The sequence below is a fragment of the Phacochoerus africanus genome, chromosome 11 (assembly GCF_016906955.1).
Source record: "Phacochoerus africanus isolate WHEZ1 chromosome 11, ROS_Pafr_v1, whole genome shotgun sequence".
In the NCBI taxonomy this organism is placed as follows: Eukaryota; Metazoa; Chordata; class Mammalia; order Artiodactyla; family Suidae; genus Phacochoerus; species Phacochoerus africanus.
Genome location: NC_062554.1, coordinates 112,761,399 through 112,782,272, shown reverse-complemented (window position 1 = coordinate 112,782,272; position 20,874 = coordinate 112,761,399). Strand labels below are relative to the sequence as shown.

The window sequence follows — 20,874 nt, the reverse complement described above, 5'->3', positions numbered from 1 at the left end:
GTACCAACTCAGAGAAGCTGCATCCCCAGACAGGGTCAGGGAGGTCCCCAGAGTGTCTAGGAAAGGCTAACTGCTGAAGGTCTGCTCCTTCACAAAGTCAGACAATGAAGACTGGAAGAGATAGCACTTTTTCCAAAAGCCTCAATCTCAGTTAAAGTTCACAAGGTATACAATGAAACAGGGAAAACATGCACCAGTCGAAGGAACAAAATAAATCTCAATAAACTACTCATAAGGAGACATATTTATGAATTACCAGGCAATAATCCTATATAATAATTATAATGATATTCAATAATCTAAAAGAATACAGATAACAAAATAAGGAAAGTGATACCTGAAAAAAATGAAAATATCAGAGATGAAAACTATTAAAAAATAGAAATTCTGTAACTGAATTGAAAAAGTGATTAGAGGGCTCAAAAGAGCAGAAATAAGGAACTAGCTGAAGGCAAATGAAAACAAAAACACAACATACCAAAAGTGAAATGCTGTGAAAGCAGTACCAAGAAGTTAGTTTAGAGTAGCAAACACATGCATTTAAAAAGAGAAATGAGTGCCAATAAACAATCTCACTTTATATCTAAACTATAAATAGAAAAAACCCACCTCAAGTTGGCAGAGGAAGGGGATAATAAATATTAGAACATATGTAAGTGAGGTAGAGAATAGAAAGACAGTAAATTGGTACAAAAAATCATTGAAACTAAGAATTGGTTTTCTGAAAAATTAAAAATATTGGCAAACCCTCAGCTAGATGAACTTACAGAAAAAAAGATATACTTAGGACATTCACATTCACAGAAACACAGAGTAGAATGATTACAAGGGTCTAGGAGGAAAAAAATGGAAGTTATTATTTAATTGGTACAGAGTTTCAGTTTGGGATGAACTAGATCTGGAGATGGATATTGGTGATGGTTGTACACAGTGTAAATGACTAAATGTCACTGAGCTGTACATTTAAAAATTGTTACGGAGTTCCCATTGTGGCTCAGTGGAAATGATTCTAACTAGTAACCATGAGGATGCGGGTTTGATCTCTGGCCCTATCAATGGGTTAACTATCCAGCATTGCCACCAGCTGTGGTGTAGGTCACAGACACAGCTTGGATCTGGCATTTCTGTGGCTATGGCATAGGCTGGCAACTGTATTTTGATTCTATCCCTAGCCTGGAAGTGTCCGTATGTCACACCCGCAGCTCTAAAAAGAAAAATAGAATAAAATAAAAATAAAAAATGTTAGGAAGGCAGGAAGGTGGCAGAGTTGTAAGACCCCAATCTCATCTCCTCCCATGAACACATCAAAGCTACAACTATATGTAGAGGAGCTCTCTTTGAGAACAAACTAAAGTAGAAGAACAACTCTTGTACAATCAAGATGTAAAAAATAGAACCATACCAACATGTACAAGGGAAATAGAAATGATCTACTTGGGACCCACACCCCAGTGGGCATTCTGGAAGATGAGTATATCACAAGTCGGGGATCATCCCCAAGGAACAAGGAGTTGAAGCACAACGTTGGGCACTCCAGCTCTGGGGTCCGGCACCAGCAGGACAAGCTCCCTTAGCAGGTCTTGAAAACCAGTGAGGGTTTGACTGGGAGAACATGAAGGCTATAGAAAATCAAAACTTCCCTGTTAAATGGTACATATCTGCAGTTGTTTCCTCCCAGTTCTTGTGCAAGGGCAGCACACTGAAAAATGCCTGATATTCTGATCAGCCTTCCAATGCCACCCCAGTCCCCCCACCAACCCCAGCACACATGGGCTGGAGCTCCAGTTCCACTGGCTCTGACCTCATTTCTCAGTAATTTGGTGGTCACCAATGTGCCCTAGGAGAAGCAGCAGCAACTCACTTCAGGCTCTAGCTCCAGCCACTTTGTCTCTGGTCCCACCCCCTAAACCAAGAGAGTAGCCATCAGTGCACAGTGGTGGCTCTCATCAGGTAAGAGCTACAATACCTCTGGCTCTAGACCCTCCCCACCCCCACCAAAATAGCAGTCCCAGTGTGATCCAGGATAATCCCCAGCTGATGATGAGCCCTAGGTCTAGTCCCCTGGATCCAGCCCACCTCTCACTGAGATGGTGGCTCCCAGTGTACCCCCAAAGAAGCCTCAACCTGCATCAGACTCTAGCTCTGGCTCCACTTTACTCCCTGCATGGAGATGGCCCCAGAATGCTCTTAAAAGAGCCTCAGCCCTTACTTTCATCACACCTGGTTCTTGCAAAAGGGCACTGGTACACATAGACTTCATAAGGATGCTCCTACACAAGGACACATCTTCAAGAATGGGGTGGGTAACTGTTTTGCCTAATTTCAGAGACAAAGTCAAACAAAAGGAGAAGACAAATGAAAGAACAAAACAAAAATCCAAAATACAACCCTAATGATATGGAGATGAGTAATTTACCTGAGAAAGAGTTTAAATCAGTTGTGGTAAAAATGCTCACTGATATCAGGAATAGAATAGTGAGAACTTCAAAAAAGAATTCGACAATATGAAAAATACAACTCAGAGCTAAAGAACACAATACCTAAAATGAAAAATACACTGGTAGGAATCAATAGCACATTAGGTGATACAGAAGAATGAATAAGTGACCTGGAAGACAGAATAGACACTGATGAGAAAATCAATCAGAACAGCAAAAAGAAGAAAAAATTAGTGTAGTTTAAAGGACTTCTAAAACAACAGTAAGCATACTAACATTCATATTATATGAGAGAACAAAAGGGGCAGAAAATGTATTGATGAAATTATGTCTGAAAATTTTCCAATCCTAAAAGAAACAGACATCCAGCTCCAGGAAACAGACTATCAAGCAAGATGAACCCCAAATGATCCACATCAAGATATATAATTACAATAGCAAAATTTAAATATAAAGAGAGAATTTCAAAGGCAACAAGAGAAAAACAAAGAGGCACATACAAGAGAACCTCCATAAAAGTATCATCTGAATTTTTTTATACAAAGTTTGCAAGCCACAAAGAAGTGGCATGATATAATTAAAGTGCTGAAAGGAAAAACCTATGACCAGGGATACTTTATCCATCAAGGTTATCATTCTGATTTGAAGGAAAGAGTTTCCAAGACAAGCAAAAACTCAACCAATGCTATAAGAAATTTTAAGTCGTCTTCAAGTGAAAAAGAAAAGGCCATAAAAATAAGAAAATATATGAAATAAAAAATCTCACTGATAGAGGTAAATATAAAGTTAGTGGATCAATCACTTGAATAAGCCAGTATAAAAGTTGAAAGGTAAAAGTTGTAAAATCAACTATAAATAAAATAATCAGTTAAGGGAGTAAAAATAAAGATGTGAAATATAACACGAAAATGTAAAACTTATAGGAAATGGAGTAAAAATGTAGAGTTTTTGAATTTGTTTGAACTTAAATAGCTATAACAACAAAATTTGGTAATCACAAACCAAAAACCTAGAGAAAGGACCCAAATATAACACTAAGGAAAATTATCAAACCACAAGTGAAGACTACAAGAATAGAAGTGAGAAGACCTACTAAAATAGCCAGAAGATGAGTAACAAAATGGCAGTAGTTAGTTTAAATATAAATGGACTAAATACTCCCATCAAAAGATGTAGGATGGCTGAATGGTTAAAAAAAAAGACCAATCTATATGCTACCAATAAGAGGCCCACAACAGAAATAAAAACACACAGGGATTGAAAGTGAAGGGACAGAAAAAGGTATTCTATGCAAATGGAAAGAAAGCTGGGACAGAAATACTCACATCAGAAAAAACAGACTTTTTAAAAAGTCTTTAACAAAAGATAAAGCATTATATACTGACAAAGGAGATGATCTAAGAAGAGGATATAACATTTGTGAACACGTATACAGCTAACATAGAAACACCTAAATTTAAAAGCAAATATTAGCAGACATAAAGGGTGAAATTGACAGTAATAGAATAAGCAGGGACTTTACTACCCCATTTGCATCAATTGATAGATAATGCAGACAGAAATCAATAAGGAAACAGTGGCTTTAAAAGACATCTTAGACCAAATGGACTTAATAGATATCCACAGGACATTCTATCCCAAAACACCTGAGTACATATTCTTTTCAAGTGCATGTGGGACATTCTGTAGAATAGATCACATGCTAGGCTATAGAACAAGTCTCAATAAATGTAAGAAGACAGAAATCATAGCAAATATGTTTTATGACCACAGTATGAAACTAGAAATCACTTACAGGGAGAACACTGAAAAAAAGGCAAACGTGAGGAGACTAAACAACATGCTACTGAAAAACCAAAGGGTTAATGAAGAAAGAGGAAATAAAAAAATACCTTGAAATGATTGAAACTAGAAAAACAACTTTTCGAAATTTATGGAACATAGCAAAAGCAGTTAAAGAGGGAAGTTTATTGCACTACAGGGCTATGTCAAGAAAAGAAAAATCTCAAACAACCTAACTTTACACCTAAAGAGTAAGAAAAAGAACAACAAATGAAGACCAAAGTTAGTATAAGGAAGGAAGTAGTCAAAAATCAGAGTGGAGAGAAATGAAATAGAGAACAACAACAACAAAATAACAATAAGGGAGATCAATGAAACTAAAAGCTCATTCTTTGAATGTATAAACAAAATTTACAAATCTTTAGCCAGACTCATCATGAAAAAAAAACATGGCCTAAATAAATGAAATCAGAAATTAAGGAGGAGAAGTTACAACAGATATCACAGAAAAACAATTGTAAGAGACTTCTATGAACAGTTATACACTAACAAATTGGACAACCTAAAAGAAATGAAAAATTCCCAGAAACATAATTTTGTAAGCCTAAATCAGGAAGAAATAGAGCATCTCAACAGATGAATTTCTATCAGTGGAGTTAAATTAGTAATAAAAACTCTCAACCAAAGTCCAAACACTTTACAGGGGAATTCTAAATATTTAACCTAAATTTAATATCTGTACTTCTCCAACTATTCCAAATATTAAAATGGATGGAACACTTCCAAATTCATTATACTAAGCCAGCATTGCACCTGACACCAAAGCCATACAAAGACACTCAAAAAAGAGAGGAGTTCCCATCATGGCTCAGTGGATAATGAATCTGTCCAGGAACCGTGAGGTTGCAGGTTCGATCCCTAGCCATGCTCAGTGGGTTAAGGATCCAGCATTGCCATGAGCTGTGGTGTAGGTTACAGATGTGGCTCAGATCCCACATTGCTGTGGCTCTGGTGTAGGCTGGCGGCTACAGCTCCGATTAGACCCCTAGCCTGGGAACCTCTACTTGCCATAGAAGTGGCCCTGGAAATGGCAAAATGACCAAAAAAAAAAAAAGAGAGAGAGAAAATTGTGGGCCATTATCCATGATTAATATAGATGTAAACATATTCAACTAAATATTAGCAAACTGAATTCAACAATATGTAAAAACATCATACATCATAATCAAATAGGATTTATTTCAGAGATGCAAGGAGGGGACAATATCTATAAATCAATCAACATGATATACCATCCTCTAAAATCAGGAACAAGACACAACTTTCCATTCTAACCATTTATATTGAACATAGTATTGGAAGTCCTAGACTCTGTTCAGCAAAAAAATAGCATCCAAATTGGAAAGGGAGAAGGGGAGAGGCAAACCTATCACTGTTGCAGATGACCTGGTTATGTGTGTGTGTGTATGTGTACATGTATACATATTCCTAATATTCCTGTATATATATCCCTAAAGACTCCACCAATAACCATTAGAATAGGTGCATTTAGTAAAGTTACAGGATAAAAAATTAATACACAGAAATTTGTTACATTTCTTACACTAATGATGAACTACCAGAAAATAGAAATCAAGAAAAAAATTCTATTTATAATTGCATCAAAAAGAAATAAAATACCTAGGAATAAATTTATCCAAGGAGGCAAAAATTTATATGCCAAAACTATGAACATATATGAAAGGAATTCAAGATAATACAAATAAAATATATCCTATATTCATCGATTAAAAGAACCTAAGTTAAAAGTCCATATTACCCAAAGAAATCTAAAGATTCAATGCAATACTTCATAACATCATGTCATTTTTCACTGAACTAGAATAAATAATCCAAAACTTGTGTAGAACAACAAAAGACCCCAAATAAAAGCAATCTTGAGAAAGAGAAGAGCTGGAGATACCACAGTCTCTGGCTTCAGATTATATTTCAAAGCTATGATAATCAAAATAGCATGGTACTGGTAGAAAAACAGACTCACAGATCAATAAAATAAAATAGAGAGCTTAGAAATAAACCTATGCACATATAGCCAATATATGACAGTGGAGGCAAGATTATACAAGGAAAAGATAGTCTCTTCAATAAGTGATGTTGGGAAAACTGTAGAGTTACATACAAAAGAGTTAAACTGGGCTACTTTCTCACACTATATGTAAAAATAAACTCAAAATGGATTCAAAGCTTGGAAGACCTGAAACCATAAAACTCCTAGAAGAAAACAAAGGCAGCAAATTCTTTGAAACAGATCTTAGCAACATTGTTTTGGATCTGTCTGCTCAGGCAAAGGAAATAAAATTTAAAATAAACAAATGCAACCCAAAGTAAAAATCCTTTCCATAGCAAAGGAAAAGGAAAACATCAATAAAATGAAGAACAACTTATTGAATGGTAAGAGATATTTGCCAAAAAATATTTCAGATAAGGGTGTAATATCCATTCATATAAAGAACTCATACAATTCAATACCAAAAAATTAACAATCCGATGAAAACATGAGAAGAGGACACAAATTCCCTTTTTTTTTCCTGAATAAAACATACTATTGGCCAACAGGCATATAAAAAGATACTCAGCATCACTAATCATCAGGGAAATACAAATCAAAACCACATCAAAATATCACCTCACACTTGTCAGAATGACTATCATCAAGAAGATAAGAAATAAAAAGTGTTGGTGAATATGTGGAGAAAAGAGAACCCTAGTACACTGCTGATGGAAATGTAAACTAGAGCAGCCACCATGGAAAACGGTATGGATTTCCCTCAAAAAATTAAAAATAGAACTACCTTATAATTCATCAGTTCCACTACTGGGTATTTATCCAAAGAAGAGGAAAACAGTAATTTGAAAAGATATGTGCACCCCAATGTGCATAGCAGCATTATTTACCATAGTTACGAAATGGAAACAATCTAAGTGCCCATTGACAGATGAATGGATAAAGCATATATAGTATACTCACATATACACACACACATACATAATGAAATATTACTCAGCCATAAAAAATGAAATTCTGCTATTTGCAACAACATGGATAGACCTAGAAATTATTATGGTTAGTGAAATAAGCCAAAGACAAATACTAAATGTTATCGCTTATATGTGGGATCTTAAAATGAAACAAATGTCTATAACAGACTCACAGATATAGGTTAGAGTTGGAGCCAGGTGTGAGGTGGGGCTTCCCTTTTGCTTAATTGCCATCACCACCCTATCAGGGACAGGGTCAGTCCCAAGTTGCTGGAATAGAAGCCTTGGAGGTCAAGTCAAAACTGAGTCAGTTGCCTTTAAGTGTGTGCTCTAGGACCAGGACACTTACTCCAAAGGAGAGCAGTGCTGGGGCAAGAGGAGATGGTGTGAGTATTCCACGAGGGTTAGAGTTTAGGCTGCAGGGTTTTGACCACTATCAGAAATCCAGACTTCCTCTGATGCACCACTTGTGCAGTCCCCAGGAATGGCTGCCCCCTCCTTCCTTAGATGCTGCTTCAGATTTTAGCTGCCTCAGCATCTCATGGCTAAGCTTTTTCCTTGGCTTTGGAAGCCTTTGCTCCAGTGTGAAGCTGGAAGTGAAGCAAGTGATACTAGAGTGTTTTCTTGACTCAGGCTGGACAATGCCTGGACCATATCAGGAAACTAGTCAACCTGCTCTCTGCAAACAGAATCCAGGCTTCCCACAAGCCCTCCAACCAGCCAAGGGGGCTTGTCTTCCCTTTGTCAGCTCCAGAGCCCAATACAAGGCTCAAGACACTCCTTCCCTAGGGAGCGTCTCCACCTGCGTAATCTGTTTTCCTCTGAGTACCCCCTCAGGGGCACAAGTCCTGAATGTTTGCTTCTCTTCCCTTTCTACCTGATTCCCTGTGAATCTTTCTTACAGCCTTGGTTGTACAGGAGTCTTTCTGCTAGTCTTCAGTTCATTTTCACTGATATTTTTTCTATATGTAGATGTATTTTTGCTGTATCTGTGGGGGAAGGTGAGTTCTGTGTCCTCCTACTCCGCCATCTTTGAGTCCTAATGGACTCCAAATAATTTATGTTTGCAGAAAATTGGAATGCTAAGTTCAGTGTTCCATATACTTCCTCATCTCCTCCCAGTTTCTTATTAATATCTTTCATTATATGGTCTGCATTTTAAAAACTGATTAGCCAATATTGATACATTATTAAGAAAATTTCTTAGTTAATATTAGAGTTCAATCTTTGCATTATATATTACTTCAGTTTTTACAAATATATAATGACATATATCCACCATTACAGTATCTTACAGAATAGTTTCACTGCCCTACAAATATGCTGTGTCCCACCAATTCATTCCTCCCACTTTCCCACAAACCCTTGATAACCACTGATCTTTTAAAAAAATCTCCATAGTTTTACCTTTTCCAGAATGAAATCATCCAAAATGTAGCATTTTCAGGTTGGCATCTTTTTGTGTGTATGTGTGTGTTTTTACGGCCACACCCACAGCATATGGAAGCTCCCAGGTTAGAGTTTGAATTAGAGCTGCAGCTGCAGGCCTATGCACAGCCACAGCAATGTGGGATCCATCCAAGCTGCATCTGCAACCTACAACACAGCTCATGGCAATGCAGGTTCCTTAACCCCCTGAGTGAGGCCAGGGATAGAACCTGTGTCCTCGTGGATACTGGTCAGATTTGTTTCCACTGAGCCACGATGGGAACTCCCTCAAATTGACTTTTTTACACAGCAATACTCATTTGAGTTTTCTCCATATCTTTTGTGTCTTGATAGGCCATTTATTTTTCATCATTGAATAATATTTAATTGTCTTGGTATACAGTTTGTTTATCCTTTCACGCATTGAAGGACAGCACTGTCACTTCCAAATTTTGATAATTATGAATAAAGCTGCTATAAACATCTATTTGCAGGGTTTTTTTTGTGGGCATAAATTTTTACCTCCTTTGAATGAATACCAAGTAGTATGGTTGGTAGATCATATAGAAAGAGTTTGTCTAGTTTTTAAAGAAACTGTCGAATTGCCTTCCAAAGTGACTGCGCCATTTTGCAATGAATGAAAATGAATTCCCTCTGCAACGAATAAGTTTCTATTGGTTTGGTATTGTACATGTTTGGATTTTAGCCATTCTATTAGCTGTATAGTGATATCTCATTGTTATTTTAATTTGTATTTCCCTGATGACATAGATGTTGAGCATCTTTTCATATGCTTATTTACCATCTTACATCTTTAAAAAGAATCTTTAAGGGTTTTTGTCCATTTTTAGGTTGAGTTGTTCATTTTCTTATTGTGTTTTAAGAGTTTTTTGTATATTTTGGAATCAAGTCATTTTTCCTCTATGAGCAAAAATCATCTTGACTCTGTGGCTTGACTTTTCATATTTCTAGCAGTGTCTTTCACAGAGCAAAAGTTCTTTTTTAACATTAATGAAGTGCAAGTTATTAGTTTTCTTTTGAATGATGAAGGGTTTCGATCTTTAGTTTGTTTACATTTTTTTCTTGTGTGAAGACTAGACTGATGATTCCCAAGATATTTGCTCAGACAAAAATCAGAAATCACTAATTTCTCTTTCAATTTTTAAGGTGCCCAAAGTAGTTAAAAGTGGACTTATTTTCATAACATATTGAAAATAAAGCATTATCATACCTACATTACTTTCTTATTACTGCTGAAGCATATTACCACAAATTTAGTGGTTTGGGACAACACAAATATACCATCCTATATTTATAGAGGTCATAAGTCTAAAGTAGGTCTGGATGGGTTGTTTTCTTTCTAAAGACTCCAAGGGAATAAATTGTTTCTTTGTCTTCTACATTTTCCAGAGTCTACATACATTGATTCCACTTTTACAGCCAACTGCATAGCACATTCCCTCTTCCCTGACCTCCTGCCTCTGTCTTATAAGGAGTTTTCTAATTATATTGGGTTCTTGTGGATAATCCATGATAATTCTGCATCTCAAGATCTTTAACTAAAGTACATAAACCAAGTTTCTTTTGCCATGTCAGCGAACATATTCACAGCTTCCTGGAATTAGGGTGAGGTCATCTTGGAGGGAAGACATTATTCTGTCTAATAAAAGATGCCCAGAAAGATGAAGCTACTGTTACTAAAGATGTTAACTCTCAAAAACTTTAGTAATAAATTATAAAATATGGAGTCTTCATTGGGGCTCAGCAGAAGTGAATCCAACTAGCTTTCATGAGGATGTGGGCTGGATCCTTGGCCCAGCTTAGTGTGTTAGTGATCCGGTGTTGCCAGTGAACTGTGGTATAGGTTACAGACATGGCTTTGACCCAGTGTTGCTGTGGCTGTGGCATGGCCAGCTGCTGAAGCTCCGATTTGACCCCTAGCCTGAGAACATCCATATGCCACACCTGTGGCTCTGAAAAAAAAGTATACAAGAATGTATTATCTCATTTGGTTGTCATTATCAAATAATTCAACAAGGTAACATGCTAGTGTGTTGCAGTAATCCTATATCTCTGATTCATCTATCTCAACCAACAGGTCACCTAATTTACTTGCTCTGCTTTCCACTTGTAAAACATATTTGAAAGAACTAATTTGTGAGTATTAATGTTTATGCCTTATATGGATATAAATGCACTGGGAAAAATGAAAATAATGTTGACACCTTCTTCTATGACCTTTCCAGTGGAGCAGCACAGTGCTTAGACAGCTACCTTAGAACTACTGGATAGTAAAAATATTTTGAAGAAATGTTTGAGATTAAATTTACATAAGTTTACAGTAAGATACAGAAAAAGAAGTTATTCTTTTCTGAGGTTATGAGTCATACGGAGGGAAACGTGTAGGAGTTCTGGAGGATTATGGCATTGCTGAGAGTTGGTAAGGATTGAGGAAAGAAGGTGATGCTTTTCCAAGAGATCACTTTAAGAATTTTGAGAATGAGTATATAATCAGTAGTTAGAGTATAGGTTTGGTATCTGTATTTATAATTCATTCTTCATGCTGGCAGTTGATAAACTGGACAATTTAAGTATTCCTCTAATTTTATAGTGCACACCTATAACATGAAGATAACACATTAATTCATAGGATTAAATAAAATAGCATGTGTGATACACACACCTGAGGTTCTGAAATACAATAAACAGTAATCAATACATGTCATTATGATAATCTCACTGCTTTACATTCCAGTCTCATTTTTCAGTAGATGAAGATAGGCATCTTCTTGAGAGGGTTTATTCCTCTTAGAAGTGACAATACAGGCTTCATAGGCACACATTTACTGGATATTAGAGAGCTGTAGATCTTAATAAACTACCAGGATGGATAAGAATTTTGAATTAGCAAAACTTTTATATGTCCAAGTGTTATGTCCTGTAAATTGTGACATTTGCCTCAGGTTATAGCTTTTGAGATGTTTGAAAATATGTTTATATTCTATGAGAACATATCTGCTCCTGACTTACCCCCAAATATTTCCTCCACAGACAGTCAAACACAGGTGATCTTTGTTTTCTTCTGGGGAGAATATTCACACAAAAATATTTTTTTTTCCCTTAGGAAAGATGGATATAGGTGTAATGGCTTCTGGGACTCTCTTGGAAAATCTAAATTCTCGAGGGTCATAAGAATTCTTTGTATTGAACTGGTTATAAAATGCAGCCTTTGCTCCCAGAAGTGCAGGGAACAACAGCTTTATTATTTTCCAACATCATCAGAAAGTGAAGTCATATTTTCAACCCTGGGATTTTTCACCTTGGAGATTACTGGAAAGAAGAATAGTCTACCTTCTGTGGACTGTCTCTAGATTAGAACAGAATCTCAAGGTATCAGCCAGAGTTAACACATCATATGTAGATGAGATTTACTCTCACTAGTAGGTGTTTGGAGATAAAGGTTATTGCAGTACGACAAGAAGGCAGCAGAATTTGCTTGGACTATGGTAATAGAAAAGTTATATCCTGGATGTATGTTTCTGAGTCAGAGTTTGTACTCAATGCAGCTGTACTGACAAATGAAGAAATTCCCCTGAGGATCTCTTCCCTCACCGAGCTGTGAGCATGGTCATTCTTAGTCTATTTCCCATCATCCTATGCTCCATCTCAAATAACGTGATTAGGAATGGAGGCCAGAACTGCCACTAATGAATAGGAGACAAAGAACATGAGAGCCTTCTTGTTGAGGCTATGGCCTCTGTATGTTGCTCTCTGAACTCAGCCACAGAGATGAGAAGACTTCACACGCCTAGATGAAGGTACTGATGTGCAGGGATGTTAAATAACTTATCCCAAATCACGTAATAGAAGGATAAGGATAGCTGTATGTAGTTGTAGATGCTTCCACCAGAAAAATTTTCAAACACTTTGCTACTAATCTTGGTATCACTGGGTAACTGGCAATCAGCCTAACAAAAAAACCAAAGTCCTAGTGATAGGATCTTTGAGCAACATTTTATTGCCTTTAATAAAACAGTGAAATTGTTAAGTGTGTCTTGTAGTTATTTCTTAATTATATTCTCCCAGTTTACTTATGAGTGTTGGTATACGATAGCATCTGTCTTCTAGGAAAATATTTTCTAGCTCCATAATAGAATAGGATGAATGCCAGAACTTCTAGATTCTCTAAAACAACCATTGAAGTCAAGATATATAGCAAAATTCCTTAGTGCAAGAAACATTTTTCAGAGGTTCCTGTGCTGTATGTTCAATGGAAACTACTACGCATGTGAGGAAGTGTTCTTACTATTGTTTTTTCCATGAATTGATGTATTTTTTAAAAAATATTTTGGAGTATAGTTGACTTATAATGTTGTATTAGTTTCAGTGCAGCAAAATGAATGCGCAGCAAAAAGAAATCAGTTATACAAATACACATATCCATTCTTTTTTCCCATATTGGTTATTACAAACTATTGGGTAGATTTCCCTATGCTATATGGTAGGTTATTGTTAGTTATTTTATACACAGTAGTGTATATGTTATTCCCATCCTCCTAATTTATCCTCCCCACCATGGTTTCCCCTATGGTAACCATAAACTTTATTTTAAAATCTGTGTTTCTGTTTTATAAATAAGTTCTTTTGTATCATTTTCTTAGGTTCCACATATGATATCATATGGTATTTGTCTTTTTCTGTATGACTTACTTCACTTAATATGGTAATCTCTAGGTCTATCCATGCTGCTACAAATGCCATTATTTTGTTCTTTTTTATGTCTGAGTAGTAGTCCATTGTATACATGTACTATATCTTTGTCCATTCCTCCGTCTGTAAACATTTAAGTTGTTTCCATGTCTTGACCATTGTAAATAGTGCTGCAATGAACTTTGAGGTGCATGTATCTCTTCACTGTAATTGTGTTGATTAACAAATTAAATGAAATAATGCCATTTGGTCAGAGAGGGAGAGAAGGACTTGGGGTTTTGGATGGGCATAAGCACACTGTGGTATATGGAATGACTGGCCAGTGGGGACCTGCAGTATAGAACAGGGAACTGTACCCAATATTCTGTGATAGTCTATGTGGGAAAAGAGTCTAAACAAGAATGGATGTATGTATATGAGTAACAATCACTTTGTTGTACAGCAAAAATTATTACAACATTGTAAATAAACTATACTTCAATAAAATAAGCTATGATAAAAAACCAAATTGAACTATTACTTATCCATCAAATGCTTTTATGTTTTCTTCTCTCTCCCATTGCTGTAATGATATGTGTTCAATGATATCTCAACTTTTTTATTTTAAATTTTTTGCTTCAGTTAGCTTTTTTCATTATTATTATTATTATAGTTGATTTACAATGTTTCATCAAGTTTTGTTATATAATAAAGTGACCCAATCACACACATTTCCCTATGCTGTACAATATGATCCCATTGCCCATCCACTCCAGATATAACAGTGTGCATACCCAGAACCCACAAAATGCCCATCCCTCCCATTTCCCCCTGCCCTGGAACCCCAAGTCTGCTCTTCTTGGCCATGCTGTTTCTGTTTTTTGTTTGTTTGTTTGTTTGTTATGTCTAGATAGAATCATCTGTTCCCTATTTTAGAGTCCACAAATAAGTGATATCATATAGTATTTGTCTTTTTCTTTCTGTCTTACTTCATTTAGTATGAGAGTCTCTAGCTCCATCCATGTTTCTGCAAATGGCATTATTATGGCTTTTTATGGCTGAGTAATATTCCATTGTATATATATATATATACCACATCTTAATCCATTCACCTGTCATTGAACATTTAGGTTGTTTCCATGTCTTGGCTATGGTGAATAGTGCTGCAATGAACACAGATGTGCATGTATCTTTTTCAGTGAAAGTTTTGTCTGGATATATGCCTAGCAGTAGAATTGCTGGATCATTTGGTAGGTCTATATTTAGTTTCCTGAGGTACCTCCATACTGTTTTCCATAGTTGTTGTACCAATTTACATCCCCACCAACTATGGAGGAGGGGACCTTTTTCTCCACACTCTCTCTAGCATTTATTATTTGTTGTCTTGTTAATGATGGCCATTCTGACAGGTGTGAGGTGGTACCTCATTGTAGTTCTGATTTGCATTTCTATAATAATTAGTGTAATTTCAATTTTAATTTAAAAACTAATATCAGTATAGTAATAACTAAAATGAGGAATAAATGATTTAATAAAATAAAATAGAAAACCACAATTGAAAGAAATAAAATCTGGGAATTAAAATTGTGATGTATGAAGCCAGTGTTCCTGACCAGTAGAAGTAGATTATACTTATTTAAATTATTAACTTTTAAATTTTGAGAATAAATATATTTTAATTATTTGCTGATTATTTCCAATACTGCCTCAAAAGGTTTATATATTCCTGATGTTTCCTACTCCATTCTGAATTTTATGCAGTTTTGTGGCTATATTTAATATTACATACTTAATACACTGTTACATAGAATCCTCCATCACCGAGTTATATTTATAGACAATAAAATGTCTGACATCATGTTTGTTTTTGCTTATTAAGAGACACTATGCCATCTTAACTGATGCTTCTCTCAGTTTCTTAGTTTAAAAACTTCAAAGTTCAGCTCTACATTGAAACTGTGATTTCAAATTTACTTTAAGCAGTTCTTCTTTTTATTAATGTAACTCCCTCCTCAGATTTCTCTAAACTGTAAGTACAAAGCTGATATAATCTAAAATGCATTTAAGCGTTATGTGATTTTTTATGCCCAGTTATTACAGACTGATTCCAATTTACCTTTAGGAAACAATATTTCCTAAAGTGATGGGTTGAATTATTATAGTTCTCAAGTAAAATTATTATTAAATTATTAACATCTGTAAAGTTTTTTTATTTAAAGCAAAAATCAAAACTTTTGCAAAGCAGGATTTTACATATCAGCCTTCAATATATGTTTTTCATTGAATCAACCCTCACTCATTTAACAAAAAACTTTCTGAATGTCTTTTATGTTATAGTGAACTATGCTGACCAATTAAAAAGACAAAATGATGTATTTGATAATACATATATCCAAGGGTCATTTTGTATGGTAAATACAACATTTGAATTCAATTGAATGGCCTTTTTAATCACACTTCTCACTATTTCATCTTTGACAATATCCTAAAGAATAACCACAGATTTATAGTGATAATATAATTAATCTTACTGGTATCTTTGACCAAAATTGTACATTTAATATTAGTTTATGGCAACTCTAAATCATAGAGTTGGTGCACAAAATACCGTTGAATCCATCAAAGCAGAAAGGATCATGTCATCTTTACCCAGACTTTTAACTGAGCCTACCTAGAAAGGATGATTTGTCTGCCCACCTTGTTCTTTACAGCAATTCTTTTTGTATAAGCAAAGACAGCTCTTCAATCAAACAGAAAGTCAAAGCTCAGAACATCACAGAAATCTCATGCACTTTAAGGCAACCCTTTGAACTTCCATGAATAGGACTATTGTATCGTGGTAGATAGTGAATTAATATGCATGTGTCCAAGATGGATCTCACAGCATTCTCCAATCAATAATATGCCTTTATTACATCCACAAAAGAATGTACAGTCTTGTCAGTATATTCTCATTATCCAGATCATCCTAACTTGCATGGGTCTTAAAAACAAAGACAGTCAAATACAGGAAGAAAAATTATGATTTCATTACAAGTTAATTTAACTCAGTGTACTGAGAACTATTTACAGGCAACTTTGTTTTGTCATGATTTGCCTTATCATGCTTTGCAGATACTACATTTTTTACAACTTGAAGGTTTGCGGCAACCCTGCATTGTCAGATGATAGAAATTTTTAGGAATAAACTATTTTTAAATGAATATATGTACTTTTTTTAGACATAATGCTATTGCATACTTCATAGACTACATGATAGTGCAAACTTGTCTTTAATATGTGCTGAAAAAACCAAAAAAAAGGTGTAACTTACTTTACTTAGATATTTGCTTTATTGCATTAGTCTGGAACTGAAACTACAGTATATCTGAGATATGCTTGTGCTACCTATGGGGAAACTGTGCAAAATAAAATGACATCTACCATGTGTATTTAAGTGTTATGGTTCCATGCTAAATAACAACACATGATAAATTGACTCTCTTCTGTGTAGCTGATGAGGCTGATTTTTCTTTCTTTTTTTTTAGCCATCTTGTGTCATATGGAGTTCCTGGGCCAGGCATGAGATCCAAGCCCTAGTTGCACTTATGCTGCAGCTGCTGCAATGCTGGATTCTTAACCCACTAAGCCAGTCTGGGGATCGAACCTGTGTCCCAGCAATACAGAGATGCTGTCTATTCCATTGTACCACAGCAGGAACTCCTGAAATGTCTTATGTTGATGTCAGTTACGTAAGGAAGGATTCTCAGAATAGGCTCTAAAATTGAGAGACCCTAAAAGTACTACATTGGATAATTTTTAAAAAATATTATGTACTAGCAATAGTAAATATTTTTTTGTCTTTTTGCCTTTTCTAGGGCCACTCCCGTGGCATATGGAGGTTCCCAGGCTAGGGGTCTAATCAGAGCTGTAGCCACCGGCCTACGCCAGAGCCACAGCAACTCAGGATCCAAGCTGCGTCTGCGTCTGCAACCTACACCACAGCTCACGGCAACATGGGATCCTTAATCCACTGAGCAAGGCCAGGGATCTAACCCGCAACCTCATGATTCCTAGTCGAATTTGCTAACCACTGAGCCACAATGGGAACTCCAGCAACGGTAAATCTTTAACAATAAACTTTCTAAGGGAGCGAGGAGGCTTATTTACGATTTCAAGCATTTAATGTGTCATCACTGAGCACAGAGTAGGAAAAATAAGAGTACAATCAGTGCTAATCAGCCATTAAAAAACCAATTCCATCAAATGTTTGGGAGCTACAGAAGTCATCAAATATCCATGTTATTTCCCCATATTTACTAGCCCTCTTTAAAATTAGATGACTGCATATGACTGTTTCTGGCCTAAAAACTGAGAAGTAGCATGAGTTACTTCCAAGTTAAAGTAGTTATTAGCAGGTATGCATCTTCATCTCTTTCCCTCCTGTGATCCATTAGAACTTGTGTTCCATAAGCTACAAGATGATAGTGGGCTGCCATGCCCATATCTAAATTTGCCTGAGTGTAAAATGTATACGCTGTACAAAACATTGAGGACTCAGGATATATCTGTTGTGTTGTTATGGCAGCTGGGTATCATGTAGGAAGATTAAAGGGCAATGAGTATGAAGGAGCTGCCATTTGGAAAACTTCAAAAACCTAGAAAGTGAAATACTAAAATAAGGTATGTCTGACATATGTCAACACTTTGGGATTCAGGGGCGCTCGGATCAAGGCAGAGGGTAGAAGGAGACATGGTCTCAAGCTGGTGATTATGGAAGGATAAAGATCTGGATGTTGTTAGATTGTCCCAGGTTGGATCCTACATAGGTGGACACCAGGATGGAGTTGTGCAGCTAGGATATTTATTTGGGATCAGCACTTGCAGAAGACAGTGGGAAGCAGGAAATCTGAAATGTCAGTGCAACAGAGGCTCAACCCCACAGCCAACTATGAAACACCTATGGCCCACCATTTTTCCCACATCAGGCCAGAACAGTGGAGCCATTAAATTCCCACCACCATCAGACTTGTGGTGGGTGGTGAGCAGCACCAGAAGCACATGCGCTAGGATGAGGCATCTCAGTGGTCCAGGCAGCCCTGAGGGAGCTGAGAGCTGGAGGCTTTCTATGGGCACCAGGGGCAAAACAGCCCTTCCTGGAAGTCAAGGCTCTCTGTCTCCACCACACAGGTTGAAGTTGAAGAGTCTCTAGTTTTCTCTTGTTGTGGTTTTCTTATTTATCACTTATCAAGTAATTGTTAGAATACCCCCACAGTAGCAGAGTATTCCATTTGAGTCAGAGCTTTAAAGAGAAGACCTCTCTGGATTCAGCATCATAGAAATGTCCCTCAGGTAGTACAACTGCCAGGGAAGGATGAACTCAGGTTAACAAAGGATAAACTGATGTCAGACACATTTCCCACTAAGGAATTTTTACCCAGGTTGAGCTTTAAATTATCTAACTGCTTGGCTTACTCTTATTTCTTTCTTAACAAGAAAATAAAGCATGTCCTTTGCCTCAGCAATCCAACTCCTAGGAATATATAGTTTTTATATAGTTTTTAATTAAAAATATATATTTATAAACACAGAGGGAGAGATTATATATATACATATATAAACATTTTTTATATATGCACATGTGTTGCACACATATACACATGTCTGTATGTTAATTGTCCCATAACACATCATTGCAAATAAAAAGGACATAGTACATAATCTAGTCTCCAGAAAATGAGATTCACTTAGTTACACTGTATTTATGGAATGAAAAAAATACTGAACTGTCAAATAAATGTCATAGATTTTTTGACATGAGAAAATGTTCATAAATGTTACTGCCAAAGAAAAACAAAGGATAGGTATAATATTTGTTTCTGTCATTTAAAAAAAATTCTAACATATAACAAATAAATATGTGTGCTTTACAAAGACTAGATAGTCACATCTCAAAATAATTAAAATGCTCACCTTTGCATCATAGATTTCTTAGTAATTTAAATATTTTATTTTTCCATTTCTAAAAAGAAATTAAAAATTGAATGTCATACCATCAGATATAACATGAATCTTTTTATTTCCACTATGAATCAGTCTTTTAAAACTTTGACCTATAACCTAAAATTGTCAGGTATAAGCAAATTTTTCATACAGAAAGAAAAATAAGTAAGAGTACTAAGTTAATGACTAAAATAAAGTCCTAGAATTGTAAGATTTTTAAGCTAAAAATAAATCACCAGTTAATGTAGATATTGTTAAAGTAGTGAAATAACTAGATTCTCTGCATGGAAACAGAAAAGCTGAAGTAGAGTATCCAGAATAAAATCACTGGCATGGCTCTCTTACCCCACAATAATATTCTTATACTATGCTAAATACTTTTTTCTCCCTTTATAAATATGGTTTTGAAATATTGGATGCATTAAGATTGAAAATAATTGAAACCACAGAAATGAGCCTGTCTCCTCTGAATTCTTTTGAATTAAATAACTCTAATTTTTATTAATTCTCTAGACTAACCTTTCTGTCACCCTCCTGTCCTTGACAGACTTCTTTAAGGACTGAATGTAACAAAACAGTCACAGAATTAATTTTGTTAGGATTCCAGCTCTGTGCAAAGGTGGAAGTGTTCCTCTTCTGGATGTTCTCCCTATTTTATACCTTCAGCCTGCTAGGGGATGGCATGATATTTGGACTCTTCCATCCACATTCCAGACTGCACACCACAGCGTACTTCTTCCTCTCTTAACTGTTGTCATCAATAGGTCTTATGTCCTATGCTTCCAACAATGTCCCTGAGATGTTGGTGAACTTAGTGAACCCAAATGTAATTCTCTCCTTTGTTGATGCATAATGCAGATGTTTTCGTATTCGATTTTTGCTCATAATACATAGTGCCTGATTTTCTGTTTCCTTATGTAGGTTTATGGTGATTACTCATTCCCCTGCATTACACTGTCATCATGAACTGGAGAGTGTGTATGGTCCTGTGGATTGATTCTGGTTCTGGTACATGTAATTTTCCTTCCAAGGAAATTTCCTCTCATTCTGTGAGTCCTAGGAAGCAGATCAAGTCTTTTGTGAAATCCTATCTGCTCTCATACTGACCTGTGCTGACACTGGATCAATGAAGCCGTCATTTTTGCTGCCTGTCTTTGTCTTAGGCCCCTCTGTTTGATGCTGGTCTCATATAGCATCCTCTGGACCATCCTAAAGATCCAGTCAGGTGTGAGCTAAAGAAAAGACTTATTTCACCTGCTCCTTTCACCACTGTGTGGCTGGGCTTTTCTTTGGCACTTCCATGGTGGTTTATATGGTTCCCATGCTCGAGTCAAAGAAAGAAAAAAGAGAACGTGCTATTACTGTTTCACAATTAACTCCATTCTTCACTTGCAGCCTCAGGGCTGTTGAGATGATGGGTATGTGGAAGAAGAGGTTCATGTGAGGGACGGAAAGAACTTTTGGCTAAATAGAACTTTTTCCCTTTGAGATGTGGTTGTAAGATGCCTCAAAGATG

At 36.1% G+C, this 20,874-nt stretch overlaps 1 pseudogene; it reads left to right on the top strand.

Moving 5' to 3' along the window:
- The first annotated feature begins 1,406 nt into the window (after nucleotides 1–1,406).
- Nucleotides 1,407–20,802, top strand: LOC125112177 (olfactory receptor 2A5-like; annotated as a pseudogene).
- Nucleotides 20,803–20,874: the final 72 nt, after the last annotated feature.